This window comes from Somniosus microcephalus, chromosome 6 (assembly GCF_052327205.1).
Source record: "Somniosus microcephalus isolate GS21.2 chromosome 6, FLI_Smic_1.0, whole genome shotgun sequence".
Classification (NCBI taxonomy): Eukaryota; Metazoa; Chordata; class Chondrichthyes; order Squaliformes; family Somniosidae; genus Somniosus; species Somniosus microcephalus.
This window is the reverse complement of record NC_140992.1, coordinates 12,526,890-12,538,292: the sequence shown is the minus strand read 5'-3', so window position 1 is coordinate 12,538,292 and position 11,403 is coordinate 12,526,890.

Here is an 11,403-nt window from a genome sequence, read left to right as displayed (position 1 = left end):
CTTCCAGTCCTCTGGACTACTCCCGTACCTAAGGAAGATTGTGGCCATGACTTCCCATCCAGAAGAGGTGACGTTTCTACTTTGAGCACTGCCAAACTTTGAAGTACCTCCTCTATCTAGTTTTATCCTATCCAATTTCCCTACTACTACCTCCTTCACTGTGACATTGGAAGCATCATTTTCTTTAGTAACAACACATCATTTTTCTTTTCCTTGAAAGGATCATGATAGTGATCATCACATTAATCATTGCGGGTAAAATTGGTTTTTCAGCAACAGCGCAAAATGAGCGATAGTGAATCAGCTGCCTGTTTTATACTGTACCAGATTTTATTTTCCATTCAATACCTGGGAACGGAAGAAGAAAAAAGACCAAGCTCCATCTAGTATGCCTTCTACCATCCTGGTAGTCGCATGATACAATGACAATGGAGTTGTTGACTAATTATAGCAATCAATCTCTATTAATGAGTCTGCAACAGACCCAGACATAAGAACATAAGAACATAAGAAATAGGAGCAGGATTAGGCCACTTGGCCCCTCGAGCCTGCTATGCCATTCAATAAGATCATGGCTGATCTAGGGCTTAATGCCACTTCCCAGCCTGCTCCCCATAACCCTTCACTCCCTTATCTTGCAAAAAATTGTCTATCTCCACTTTAAATGTATTTAATGACCCAACCTCCACAGGTCTCTGGGGCAGAGAATTCCACAGATTTACGACCCTCTGAGAGAAGAAATTCCTCCTCATCTCAGTTCTAAAAGGGCGACCCTTTATTCTGAGACTGTGCCCCCGAGTTCTAGATTTCCCCATGAGGGGAAACATCCTCTCTGCATCTACCCCGTCGAGCCCCCTCAGTATCTTATATGTTTCGATAAGATCACCTCTCATTCTTCTAAATTCCAATGAGTATAGGCCCAGCCTGCTCAAACTTTCCTCATAAGTCAAACCCCTCATCTCTGGAATTAACCTAGTGAATCGTCTCTGAAGTGCCTCCAATACAAGTATATCCTTCCTTAAATAAGGAGACCAAAACTGTATGCAAGGTGTGATCTCACCAATACATTGTACAGTTGTAGCAGGACTTCCCTGCTTTTATACTCCAACCCCATTTGCCTTTTTGATGACTTGCTGTACCTGCATGCTAACTTTTTGTGTTTCATGCACAAGGACCCCCAGGTCCCTCTGAACTGTAGCATTTTATAACCTCTCTCCATTTAAATAATAGTTTGCTTTTTAATTTTTCCTGCCAAAGTGGATAACCTCACACTTTCCCACATTATACTCCATCTGCCAAATTTTTGCCCACTCACCTAGCCTGTCTATATCCCTTTGCCAATTCTTTGAGTCCTCTGCACAACTTGCTTTCCCACCTATCTTTGTATCATCTGCAAACTTGGCTACATTACAGTCGATCCCTTCATCCAAGTCATTAATGTAGATTGTAAATAGTTGAGGTCCCAGCACCGATCCTTGTGGCACACCACTAGTTATTGTTTGCCAACCAGAAAATGACCCATTTATCCCAACTCTCTGCTTTCTGTTAGTTAGCCAATTCTCTATCCATGTTAATACATTACCCCCAACTCCGTGAGCTCTTATCTTATGTAGTAAACTTTTATGTGGCACCTTATCGAATGCCTTCTGGAAATCCAAATACACCACACCCTTGTCCACCCTGCTTGTTACATCCTCAAAGAACTCCAGCAAATTTGTTAAAAATGATTTCCCTTTCCAAAAACCATGCTGACTCTGTTTGACTGCAGTATGTTTTTCTAAATGCCCTGCTACTGCTTCCTTAATGAAGGACTCCAGCATTTTCCCAACGATAGATGTTAGGCTAACTGGTCTATAGTTTCCTGCTTTCTGTCTCCCTGCTTTCTTAAATAAGGGTGTTACATTTGCGGTTTTCCAATCTGCTGGGACCTCTCCAGAATCCAGGGAATTTTGATATATTGCAACCAATGCATCCACTATCTCTGCAGCCACTTCTTTTAAGACCCTGGGATGTAGTCCATCTGGTCCAGGGGACTCGTCGTCTTTTAGTCCCATTATTTTACCGAGTACTATTTCCTTAGTGATAGGGATTGTCTTTTGTTCCCCACTCCCTGTGGCCCCTTGATTATCCATTATTGGGATGTTGTTAGTGTCTTCTACAGTGAAGACAGATACAAAATATTTGTTCAGAGTCTCTGCCATTTCGCCGTTCCCCATTATAATTCCCCAGTCTCATCCTCTGAGGGACCAATGTTTACTTTAACTACCCTCTTCCTTTTTATATACCTGTAGAAGCTCTTACTATCTGTTTTAATGTTTCTTGCCAGCTTACTCTCATAATTCATCTTCTCTCTCTTAATATTTTTTTAGTCATCCTTTGCTGGTTTTTAAAAATTTCCCAATTCTCTGGTCTGCCACCAATCTTGGCAACATTGTATGCCTTTGTTTTCAATTTGATACCATCCTTTACTTCCTTAGTTAACCACGGATGGTGCTCCCTTCTCTTAAAATCTTTCTTTCTCACTGGAATATATTTTTGTTGAGAGTTATGAAATATCTCCTTAAATGTCCACCACTGCATTTCAACTTTCTTACCCTTTAATTTGTTTTTCCAGTCCACTTTAGCCAGTTCTGCCTTCATGCCATTGTAATTGCCTTTGTTTAAGGTCAGGATACTTGTTTGAGATACAACTTTCTCACCCTCCAACTGAATTTGAAATTCAACCATGCTATGATCACTCTTTCCTAGAGGACATGAGGTGAGGAAACCCCCAGTGATGGAGAGCTTTGGGTGGCATGGTGGTAATTTTAAATTTTGCTGATAATTTAAAATGGGCGATATTGCAATGGAAATTAAAATTGGGAGAGGTGGATAACAGTCAGCCATTTTACACTATTGCTAAAAGTTAAAATTAGCACCTATCAATCTAAAGTCACCTGTTCCCCCAAGCAAGCAACACCTGCCATACTTCATGATGTCCCTTTGCTTCCTCTCCTTCTCTCTTGGGTCAATTGTCACTCCCTTTGACTGGCATAAACAGGGCTTCGGGTTTAATAGCCTCAAAATGGGGTCAGCAGCCTTAGCACCCAGTTAACACTGGCTATGCGGACGGTTCAATTTTGAAAGGGGCCTGCCATTGGTTGTACAAAGCGCCCACCTGTTTCAGGCAATAATATGGAAATCAGGGTCCTATGATTATCACTCCAGGGACTTGAGCACATAATCCTGGCTGACAGTTCAGTTCAGTACTGAGGGAGTGCTGCGCTGTCGGTGGTGCTATCTTTCAAATGAGACGACCTCTCATGTGGACGTAAAAGATCCTACAGCAATATTTTAAGGAAGAGTCGAGGAGTTCTCCCCAATATTTTCCCTCAATCAGCATCACTAAGAAACGGATTATCTGGTCAATATCTCATTGCTATTAGTGGGACCTTGCTGTGCCTTTCTACGTTACAACAGTGACCATACTTCAAGAGTATTTCATTGCCTGTAAAGCCCTCTGGGATGTCACGAGGTTGTGAAAAGCTATATATAAATTCAGAAAATGCTGGAAAAACTCAGCAGGCCAGGCAACATCCGTGGAGAGAAAATAGAGTCAACGTTTCGGGTGAAAACCCTTTGTCGAGACTCGAAACGTTGACTCTATTTTCTCTCCACGGATGTTGCCTGGCCTGCTGAATTTTTCCAGCATTGTCTGTTGTTATTTCGGATTTCCAGCATCCGCAGTATTTTGCTATCGTATATATAAATTCACCTTATTTTGTTCTTTCTTTCATTTTAAGCAGGTTTAAGCTTGTTATTTTTGCCCATCTATGAATAGGCATCGACCCATCTAAAGCCACCGAGAATGTGGCTTATCTGTGAATACATATCGACCCATTTATTATCCACGGCGAATGGGGGTCATTTGTAATATCCACAGCAGAAGAGGCTGTAATGGTCCACTGAATCGTCAGTTACCTGAGAAATAATGACAACACGTTTTGTACCAGGCATTCAGAACAACACAAACATTCTCGATTCACTGATTATCCAGTCTGTTAAAAGGAAAATATTTAAATCGTGCGTCAAGTGTGCGGTGAAGTGCCTGTCCTACGGAGGTTAATTGTTAATGACTAACTGGGACCCACTGTGTCACTTGAAACGTGACCGAAGGGGTCGGGGGTTATCTTTAATTTTGGGCGTGATAAATTAAAACGGGCGATATCAGATCAGCTTCCTGTTATACAGCTCTCTCGATTTTCATTTCCATTGAAGGATTGGCTCTGCTCACCTGTGACTAAACAGTTGTGACATTTAGACTTTTTCACGGGGAGAGCGTGCAAAGACTCCACAAAGTCTAATTAAGATACCTGGTTAACAACTAAAATAAATGTTACGCATTTTTTAAAATTTCAGCTCGTCGGATCTGAAATAAATTTAACTTCCTTCTCGGAGGTATCTGTGACTTTCGCATTTCCACACACCTTTACTCGTGCGGCTGCATTCCTGAATGGCATTTTGTTCTCGATGAGTCATCCTCCTTCACAAGACGCCTCAGATTCAGGAAGATTGCTTAACATTTGCTGGACAAGCAACTCTTGCAGAATAACACGGCCCATTAAAAATGAAAACTATCGGTGTAGATCTTGAATTTGTGCAATTGTAAAACCCGAGGGAAATAAATCTCCGGGAGAGATGTAAAACGGGCTAACAACTCCCGATCGCCTGTTTTAAACTGTCGCATAAAGTCAAGATTGACCCCGTTGTCGATAGAACATAAGAACATAAGAAATAGGAGCAGGAGTAGGCCAATCGGCCCCTCGAGCCTGCTCCACCATTCAATAAGATCATGGTTGATCTGATCCTAACCACCAATCTACTATCACAGAACCATCTCCTGAATCTAACAGAATTAGACACATGAAATAGGAGCAGGATCAGGCTACACAGCCCCTGGGCCCGCTCCGCTACCCACAGGGCCATGACCGATCCGAACCTAGACTCATGTCCAAATTCCTGCCCGCTCCCCGTAACCCTTAATTCCCTTTACTTCTAGGAAACTGTCTATTTCTGTTTTAAATTTATGTAATGATGTAGCTTCTACAGCTTTTTGGGGCAGCATATTCCATGGACCTACCACCCTCTGAGTGAAGTAGTTCCTCCTCATCTCAGTTTTGAAAGAGCAGCCCCTTATTCTAAGACTATGCCCCCTAGTTCTAGTTTCACCCATCATCGGGAACATCTTCCCCGCATCCACCCGATCCAACCCCTTCACAATCTTATATGTTTCAATAAGATCGCCTCTCATTCTTCTGAACTCCAATGAGTAGAGTCCCAATCTACTCAACCTCTCCTCATATGTCCATCCCCTCATCCCCGGGATTAACCGAGTGAACCTTCTTTGTACTGACTCGAGAGCAAGTATGTCCTTTCTTAAGTATGGACACCAAAACTGTACGCAGTATTCCAGGTGCGGTCTCACCAATACCTTGTACAACTGAAGCAATACCTCCCTATTTTTATATTCTATCCCCCTAGCAATGAAAGCCAACATTCCACTGGCCTTCTTAATCACTTGCTGCACCTGCATACTAACCTTTTGAGTTTCGTGCACCAGGACCCCCAGATCCCTTTGTACTTCAGTACTTTCCAGTTTCTTGCCATTAAGATAATAACTTTCTCTATGATTTTTCCTGCCAAAGTGCATAACCTCACACTTTCCAGTATTGTATTCCATCTGCCAAATCTCTGCCCACTTACTTAGCCTGTCGATGCCTTGCAGGTTTTTTATGCCCTCCTCACTCACTACTTTCCCTCCCATCTTAGTATCATCTGCAAACTTTGATATGTTACACTCGGTCCCCTCCTCCAAATCGTTAATATAGATTGTAAAGAGTTGGGGACCCAGCACTGACCCCTGCGGAACACCACTAGTTACTGATTGCCAGTCTGAAAATGAAGCATTTATCCCAACTCTCTGCCTTCTGTTAGATAGCCAATCCTCTATCCATGCCAGAATATTACCCCCAATCCCGTGATTTTTTATCTTAAGCAATAATCTTTTGTGTGGCACCTTGTCAAATGCCTTTTGGAAGTCTAAATACACTACGTCCACTGGTTCCCCTTTATCCACCCTATACGTTACTTCCTCAAAGAACTCCAGCAAATTTGTCAAACATGACTTCCCCTTCATAAAACCATGCTGACTTTGTCCTATTAACTTATGATTATCCAAATGTCCTGTTACTGTCTCCTTAATAATGGACTCCAAAATTTTACCTACCACAGATGTTAGGCTAACCGGTCTATAGTTTCCAGCCTTCTGTCTACTGCCCTTTTTAAATAAGGGTGTTACATTAGCAGTTTTCCAGTCTGCCGGGACCTTTGCCGAGTCCAGGGAGTTTTGGAATGGAAACATCTCCTCAATCTCATTTAATATTCAGGTTGAAATCCTAAATTAATACAAAAACGTGAAATCAAATAGCACTGCCTGTAAAGGATGGTGCAAATGGATTCAATATTAACTTTCTTCTTCTTCTCCTTGTTAGGCAGTCCCTCGGAACTGAGGATGACTTGCTTCCACATTAAAAAATGAGTTCTCAGGTGACTGATGAGTCCAATGCGGGACCTACAGTCTCTGTCACAGGTGGGGCAGACGGTGGTTCAAGGGGTGGGTGGGTGGGATGCTTGGGTTGACGTGCGCTCCTTGCGCTGCCTGCGCTTGGCTTCCACTTGCTCCCGGCGAAGAGACTCGAGGTGTTCGGCGCCTTCCCGGATGCTTCTCCTCCACTTTGTGCAGTCTTGGGCCAGGGATTCCCAGGTGTCGGCGGGGATGATACACTTTTTCAAGGAGGCTTTGAGGGTGTCCTTGAAGCATTTCCTCTGCCCACCTGGGGCTCTCTTGCCGTGTCGGAGTTCCGAGTAGAGCGCTTGTTTTGGGAGTCTCGTATCGGGCATGCGGACAATGTGACCCATCCATCAGAGCTGATTGAGCGTGGTCAAAGCTTCGATGCTGCGGATGTTGGCCTGAGCAAGAGCACTGACATTGGTGCGCCTATCCTGCCAATGGATTTGCAGGATCTTGTGGAGGCAGCGTTGATGGTACCACTCCAGTGCTTTGAGGTGCCTGCTGTACATGGTCCATGTCTCTGAGGCATACAGCAGGGCTGGTATCACTGCTGCTCTGTAGACCATGAACTTAGTGCCGGGTTTGAGGTCCTGGTCTTCAAACACTCTTCCTCAGGTGACTGAAGGCTGCACTGCCACACTGAAGGCGGTGTTGGACTTCGTCGTTGACGTCTGCCCTTGTTGACAGTGGGCTCCCGAGGTATGGAAAGTGGTTCATGTTGTCTAAGGTCTTGTCGTGGATTTTGATAATCGGGGAGCAGCACTGTGTGGCGGGGGCAGGTTGGTAGAGGACCTTTGTCTTACGGATGTTTAGTGTAAAGCCCATGCTCTCATACGCTTCGGTGAAGGTGTTGACGATGGTTTGGAGTTCGACCTCCGAGTGAGCGCAGACGCAAATGAAAAGGAAAAAAAATTGCAGCACCATGGGGAAAGAGCAGGGAAGTGGGACTAACTGGGTAGCACTTAGCAAAGAGATGGCACAGGCCTGATCGGTGGAATGGCCTCCTTCTGTGCTGTATGATTCTATGAATTACCTTGGCTCTGACTGGGTTGTGGAAACACCTTTAACATAGGCCGGAATTTTCCGGGCTGGTAGTGGGCGTGACCGGTGGCCGGTCGGGTGGGAAAGTCGTTAATTTAATTTTAATTTTTAGCCCCCCCAGGCGCATCTGTCATCGCGGAGCCAACATGACTGGCAGCGGCGGGCGACCCAATTGAGATGATTATCAGGTAGTTTACAGGCCCTTAAGCGCCTTTTATCACTTACTTTTTTAATTTCCATGCATGGCCACGGGATTCACGCAGCTCAAGAACCATGACTGTCAACCTGAAGCGGGAGTTCCGTGGCCAGTGCCCAAGCTGATTACTTGACAGCATCGGGTGTACAGTAAATGCTCCCACCCATCTTGTTTGTTGTTAGTTGGTATGATTGGACTAGAATGCGGGTGAGTGTGAGGGGTGACTAGTGAGATGGGGATGTGATAATGTAGATAGAGAGAGAGGGATGGGTGGACGTGCAAGGTATGTTGGTGTGAGTAAGGATGTGCAGGAGTAGGGAAGGGAAGACAGAGTGATGGGGATGTGATGAGAGGCACAGCAGGATGAGGTTGAGCGTGGCGTTGTACTAACGTTTCCTGATCTAATGAGATGATTGAAACATTTGCGGCACTGCACCCAGGTCCTCCTGACCACATCACTGCTTGTGACCTCCTCTGCAATCTGCAACCGGCTGTCTTGGTCTCCTGGGAGGGTCTCTTCCACCCTGCATGCTCTGACTCCCTCCATAAGCATATGGAGGGAGTCAATGGACAGCCTGGGTGCAGCCCTCTGCCTATGTGCACTGGCCCAGAAATTCGGGTCTCCATGGGTGAGTACGCGTGGGGTACTCACCCATAAGCCCAATGGAAGTGCCGGTTTCCTGCATGCACTGCGCATGTGCAGGAAACCGGCACTTCCATTCCCCTGAAAGAAGGGGTTCAGAAGTTGAACACGTGCGCAGGAGAGGCTGCGCGTGCGCATTGTATTTACGTTGTTTTTGCAGGTTTTCCCGAGAGGGTAAGTCTCCAGAAGTTAGACATGTAAAAAGCAGTCGCAAGGCCTGCTTTTTACAAGGTAAGTGGTGAATTAGTTAAAATTAAAACAATTTTTCCACAGGTTTATTATTTTTAAATACTTTAAAGCAAGATAAGTTTATTTTTAGCCCCGTTAGAGAATAAAATTATTTTTTTCAAAAATTTAAATTATTGTTTAAAATAGTTATTTCATGTAATTTGTAGTTTATTTAAAAAATGTGAGCCCAGAAATTCAGGTCAGGGGCTTCCCACGTGTGCAAGCCCCCGACCTGCACTTGCCTTGCACGCCAGCCGTTGAGCTGTGGGCCCCCGTGGAATTCCGATCCGGGGCCTGCTCCAGCTGCTGGCGCGCAGTGCTTGCGTATCCCAGGGGCGCAGTTAGTTTGAAACGTCCCCTGGGATCACGTGGGCCATGGGGAGCCAATCGGAGCAGGGAATGCTCCATTCATAAGTCTGACAGGAAGTGCTGTCAAACTTAGAAATACTACGGGCCCCTTCTTCTTACAAAACATCACTAAATCTTCAAATACATTTTTTTTTAAATCACATTTTTTAAATAAACGATAAATTAAATGAAAGAACTATTTTAAACAATAATTTAAATTTTTGAAAAAATAATTTTATTTTCTAACAGGGCTAAGAATAAACTTACCTTGCTTTAAAGTATTTAAAAATAATAAACCTGTGGAAAAAATGTTTTCATTTTAATTAATTCACCACTTACCTTGTAAAAAGCGGGCCTTACGCCTGGTTTTTACATTTCTAAATTCTGCAGACTTACCTTCCCGGGAAAACCTGTAAAATAAACCGAAGTTTGATACGCACGCACATCCTCCCCCGCGCACGCATTTGACCTCTGAACCCCTGCTTTCAGGGGAACAGAAGTGCCGGTTTCATGCGCATGCACAGTGCATGCAGGAAACCAGCACTTCCATTGGGCCTACGGGTGAGTACCCCGTGCGTACTCGCCCGTGGAGACCCGAATTTCTGGGATTTAAAAAAAAAAATTATTTGAAGATTTAGTGATGTTTTGGGGCTTATAGTATTTATAAGTTTGACAGCCCTTCCTGTCAAACTTATGAATGAAGCATTCCCTGCTCCGATTGGCTCTCCATGGCCCACGTGATCCCAGGGGACGCATCAAACTAACTGCGCCCCTGGGATACGCGAGCACTGCGCACCGGCAGTTGGAGGAGGCCCAGGATTGCAATTCCATGGGGGACCACAGCTCAACTGTCGGCGCACAAGGTAAGTGCAGGTCGGGGGCTTACACCCGTGGGAAGCCCTCGACCCAAATTTCTGGGCCATTGTCAGTGTTTGCAGCAGTCCAATGCTGTAGTGCACTGAGAGCACTATGTTAGATTAAACTTCAAATCTAATGTGGCCATGGTCCCTTTAAAGATCCCGGCTGAAAACACGTCATGAATGACATCACCAGACCCGCTCCATCTCATTGGTCCGGGTAACGCGCTGGGCGGGCTTAATAGGCCCCATTAAGATAAGTTCATTTTCCACAGTGGGATGGAGCCAGCAGCGGGGTCGCGACCCGCCACAGACACCGCCCACACCGGCCACGCCAAGATAAAGAAAATTCCGGCCATAGTATTTATCAGGGCGCCCCCCCCCCCCACCCCAAATCCTTCCGAAATGTAAAATGTTTGACCATTTAGTGCAGATTTGTTCTCACCAGACCTCTATTGATCCATGATACCTTCCTCATCAGGGTGATATTGATCTTCAGCTGTAGCGCAAACCGGGTGCTAGTCAATCGACAGCCTGTTTAGAAGTCAATGGTAAAGAAAGACGGGCGTGTTAAACAGTCTGCCGCTTTGCTATGACCCAGGTGCTTTAAAACTTTAACTATCAACATTTATTATCACCAGAGTGATTTGAATCACCCTGCCTCTGTTTCGGCATCACTGGATTACGTCAAACCTGTTGTCTTTTCATTATGTTCTTGGTCTACGATTTACTTTGAAGCTGTATATTTCACGCCCGGTTTTGAAATGTCCTTTTTTAAAGCTTTCTGGCTGAATTACTAGAAGATGCTTTGGGGGCCGAACAAATCATTAAAAGCAGCATCGCTGGTCAGCAAAGCAATTAAAGGGAGGAGCGTCTGTGGAGAGAGAAACAGAGTTAACATTTCAGGTCGATGACTTTTCATCAGAACTGGAAAAAGTTAAAGATGTAACAGATTTTAAGGAGTGGTTGGGGTCCTGGATGGTGGGAAAGTCGGAGGTGAAAGGGCAGGTGTTGCGTCTCCTGCGCTTGCACGGGAAGATGCCGTGGGAATGGGAGGGGGTGTTGCAAATGATTGAGGAGTGGACCAGGGTGTCACAGAGACAGCAGACCCTTTGGACTCTATTCCATTCTCCCAGCTTCTCCAGCTCCGTCTGATCTGCTCTGACGATGCCACCTTCCATGCTAGTGCTTCCAATATGTCTTCCTTTTTCCTCAAATGAGGATTCCCTTCTACCGTGGTTGACATGGCCCTTGACCGTGTCTGTTCCATTTCCTGCACTTCTGCTCTCACCCTCTCCCCTCCCTCCCAGAACCACGACAGGGTTCCCCTTGTCCTTACCTTTCACCCCACCAGCCTCCACATTCAACGGATCATCCTCTGCCATTTCTGCCACCTCCAGCGTGATCCCACCACCAAACACACCTTCCCCACCCCTCCCCTATCAGCATTCCAAAGGGACTGCTCCCTTCGCGACACCCT